The sequence below is a fragment of the Vipera berus genome (assembly GCF_964194415.1).
Source record: "Vipera berus genome assembly, chromosome: 4".
NCBI lineage: Eukaryota > Metazoa > Chordata > Lepidosauria > Squamata > Viperidae > Vipera > Vipera berus.
Window position 1 is genome coordinate 28,003,734 of NC_138206.1, and position 4,654 is coordinate 28,008,387.

Below are 4,654 nucleotides of genomic sequence, written 5' to 3' on the forward strand. Positions count from 1 at the left end.
TAATCCCAAGGTTTTTAGGGGGAAAATGCCATTTACATTGCAAGAAAACAATAGTTCTCAAAATGTTTGCCTACCCATCTTACAGTTTCCTATTCAGAACTGGGGATAACACAAACAGAAGGTTTATAAAAATACTTTGGGGATGTGCTGTTTTGAGAATTACAAAACCCCTAGCATCTGCTTACATAAAATGTTAGTAACCTGTACTCTGCACCTGTTTCAAGCATATCCAAACCAGTTTAGCAGCCAGAGGAAGGCAAGCTCACAGCAGGTTAATAATATGGCACTGCTCAGCATTCCAGCTAATAAGATTTAAATATAGGCTAATGACTGCATGTTTTCTCTTTAATCAACACACAAATCACCCTTTTATTATTATGGTTTATTTTTCCAGTTGAAATTATAATTGAATTATGCTGCAGCCTGTTAATGGTTGATATAAGCCAATCTCAAATTTCTAGCTTATCTTATTCTCCATTCCCTCACCCCCCCCAAATCCCAACCTTGCTTTTATTTATCTTGTAAGTGAGGAGGAACTGGTGGTGCTGTGAAATGTCATGTCACTTTACATCTAATCACGAGTTAAGATAGTTAGGTTTCCTGAATTGACTGAATGAGAGGATGTTCAGTATAGTACAAAAAGGTCACAAACGTAGAAGGAATCAACCTTTTATGGGATCTTCTCCTGGCTGATGGCTTCCTTCAGATGTCTCGGTGCTACAACTCCAAGAATTCCCAAACTTCAGGTGAAGATAGTAGCCTTGCATGGTAATATAGCATCAGAAACAAACTTGTGCACCTGAGAAATGTCCATAGAAATTAAATATTCAAGAGACCCAATCTAATAAAATACAAAAATATAGCTTTGTTTCTACAATAAATAAATAAGAATTCTTAGTGTGTGCCATTACATTTTCGCTTGCTTCTACACCATGCTCATGCTGGTGACATGAATGGGAACACTTGTTTAAAGCTGAGCATTTTGCTGTAGGCAGTACAGAAGTGCAATATTTCAAAGGTAAAAATAGAGACATGCTCATCAACACTCCAGGATTTTTGTCTTGGTCCTACTGAACATTATTGAAAGCTCTCCTCTGCTTTTCCAGCCTGATTACAAAACCAATAGAATGCTAATGCTTTTAATTATTTAGTTAACTATATACAGTACTTAAAATGCATATGGACAAAATGGTATATTAAAATTTATACGCTTGTGGCACTGCGTGGCCAGTTCCCATGGAGGTGGTGTCTGGAGCGCCAAGTGTAGAAAGAAAGAGGAGCTCTGGGAGAAGAGCATGGAGAGGATGCGGGGTGGAGCTTGGTCTGTTTCGGGTTGCTGGTCCTTCAGTTGAGCTGTCGGTCTCCGTCTTCTGTCCTACCTCACAAGGTCAGGGACGGGGAGGGGGAGCGGGCAGTATTGGCCTTGCTGAGACACTCACCCACCCCAGAAAAATGCCTCTCTTCACCAGCAACCCCTTTGATTAGAATGTGGAGAAAGCAACTAGTGAAATGAATACTGCTGAAGATTGGGGACTCATCTTAGATATCTGTAATAAAGTTGGACAATCATGGACTGGACCTAAGGACTGTCTTCAATCTATTATGAAGAGGGTGAGCCACAAGGATCCTCATGTTGCTATGCAGGCATTGACACTTCTTGGAGCATGTATCTCAAATTGTGGTAAAATATTTCATTTGGAAGTATGTTCAAGAGATTTTGCAAGCGAAGTAAGCAATGTACTAAATAAGGGTCATCCAAAGGTCTGTGAAAAGTTAAAAGCCCTCATGGTGGAATGGACAGGTGAATTCAAGAATGATCCTCAACTTAGTCTAATATCTGCTATGATAAAAAAAAAACCTTAAAGAACAGGGTGTCATGTTTCCAGTTATTGGTTCACAGGCTGCAGAACAAGCAAAAGCAAGCCCAGCTTTAGTAGCCAAAGATCCTGGAACAGTAGCAAATAAAAAAGAAGAAGAGGATTTAACTAAAGCTATTGAATTATCACTGAAAGAACAAAGACAACAGCACACGCCACTTTCCACTCTTTATCCAAACACTACAACTCTCTCAACAAATCACAAACATGAGGGGTGAAATGTTAGAGCAATTTATGATTTTGAAGCTGCTGAAGATAATGAATTAACATTTAAAGCTGGAGAACTTATCACTGTTCTTGATGACAGTGATACAAACTGGTGGAAAGGTGAAACTCACCAAGGGGCAGGATTATTTCCTTCCAATTTTGTAACAGCTGATCTTACTGCTGAACCAGAAATGATGAAGTCTGAAAAGAAAACGGTACAGTTTACTGATGAAATTCAAGTTGAAACAATTGAACCAGAACCTGAACTAATGTATATTGATGAAGATAAAATGGACCAATTGTTGCAAATGTTGCAAATTGCAGATGACCAGTTGGACCTTCCAGAGCTTGTCCATCTTGAAACAATGTGCCATCAAATGGGACCTCTCATTGATGAAAAGCTAGAAGATATTGACCAGAAGCACTCAGAACTTTTGGAGCTCAATGTAAAAGTGATGGAAGCCCTTTCACTATATGCTAAGTTGATGAATAAAGATCCAGTGTACTTCATGTATTCAAAATTACAAAACCCTCAATACTACATGATTCAGTCTAATGTTCCTAACTCTCGGGTTTCTCCAGGACAGTCTCAGAGCAATACTTATTTAGTGGGAGGAAATACACAGATGAGTCACGTGCAAGGCTACAGCCTTCCATCAGATCAACTTCCATCTCTTAATCAAGGCACAGTTCCTCCAGTAGCAAGTTCTGGGTTAGCTAGCCAGCCAGTCCAGGCATCTTATACAAACATGATGGTTGGTTCTGTTCCAGGAAACTCTTACTCCAGCCAAGCTGCAGTCTACAGCCCATCCCCTGCTACTGCTACTGACGCTACTTCTTATTAGAATTCTGGAACTCTGTCTCAGGTGCCAGGTTATAATTTAGTCACCTCAACTCTTCCCCAGCCTCCAGGAAACCAACCACCACCACCACTACCACCACCACAGCCTCCATCATTACAGAAGGCATTAATTATAGGGAATAGGATTTTGGATTCCTAATCTAGTCTAACCTCTGTTGAAGGCAGTTTACAAAGTTATGAGTTTATTTCTTTAATATCTTAAACATGGGTTATCCTTGGCTTAATAAGAATCTCTTGGTGAAGAATTCTATTTGCACTGACTTTTAAAGATTTTTGTTTTACCTTTGGAAAAGGAATTAAAATATTTAGAATATTTAATTCCTTTAAAATGCTTAAACATTGGTACAAAGTTATTTATGTCTGCTGAAACTGTTGAGTTTGTGAAGATCAAACTCAGCAAATTTTTGTGGCATATATGTAATATGCATACAATATGTTGCATTAGTGATTGTTCTGAATTACTATAGTGATCACGTGAACATATAGTGTGTTAAAATTTACATTACTGTTTTATTAATCATGAATCATGGTCATAGATGGACCACGTTCATGGATTTTATAAGAATGTTTGCTTTAACCCCTGTATGTCAAATATTTACAGATTGTGGATATGTTATTTGAACCTGAACTGCTTGGTTTTCATTATTAATACACTGAATGCAATTGTGTTGTTTTCTGCCTTCCTGTAGCCTGTGGATGCTATGAAATGACTATCTACCAAAGTAGGCTAGAACTTCAGACACTCTTCATTCAGAAAATGTTTTATGCTTCTCAGTAATGGTTTCAAAACAATAAGTGGCAGGCTGCTAAATTTATGGAACCATGAAACAAAACTGTTTTATCATTAATGTTTAAATGATATGACTTACATTTCCATGCTAGTTTTATGTAACATGCTGAGTGGGACACTTTGGATGTTAATGAATGACATTTTTAAACTGGAATAATGAAAAGATTACATTTAATAAAAGTCTTGTTAAAGACAGTCATAATTGAAAAATAAAATAAAATAAAATTTATATGCTTGTACTTGTTTGTGCAACAGGGACAAAATATACCCATTGATCCCATCTTGAGACTTAAAATTCAGATACTCTAAAGAAGTACCGGTATACAGATAAAATATTAGAATTAGAAAGGCAATGACTTACCAAGATGGAAGCCAGAAAACAAGGATTAGTCTGAATAATTAGGTGCAGGTGGAATGTATAGAATGTGTACAATTGCTGGACGATCAATTGTAGAAAAGTACAATGTCTTCAATTTGAATAGTTGTGCAGGAAGAATATTCAGAAGGAACAGCTTACTGTTATCCCTGCCTTCAGGAGCTGGTACTTAAATATCTTGGGAAATTCTCTAGAACAAATATATTATGTATCCTAGATTTGGGGATCAAGTTAATGAAATCACTGCATGATATGGATTCAATAATTTTGTCCCACGTTGGCAGATCTGGCCAAACTAGACCCCTCATGTGGCAGCCTTGGTCTAGCAAAATTTATGACTATTATCTTTAAAACCCCTTGGATTTTCTCAGAATTTAAAGGGCATTCAAGTGTCATTAGCAGCTGCTGCTGACAGGTTCATGTGTAGGCCACAATGTGAGGATTACTCCATGCAATAAAATGAAGATGAAGCAGGTATATCTAGAGGAAAACTATAACATCTCATGCTTTTTATGTTCTTCCTAGCTGACATGAAAGCACTC

General features: G+C 37.6%; 1 pseudogene across 1 annotated transcript; it reads left to right on the forward strand.

Annotated features, from left to right (window-relative positions):
* Nucleotides 1–1,785: 1,785 nt before the first annotated feature.
* LOC308668059 (signal transducing adapter molecule 1-like) lies at nucleotides 1,786–2,929 on the forward strand (annotated as a pseudogene). The gene has a single exon. The product of its transcript is annotated as a signal transducing adapter molecule 1-like (transcript).
* Nucleotides 2,930–4,654: the final 1,725 nt, after the last annotated feature.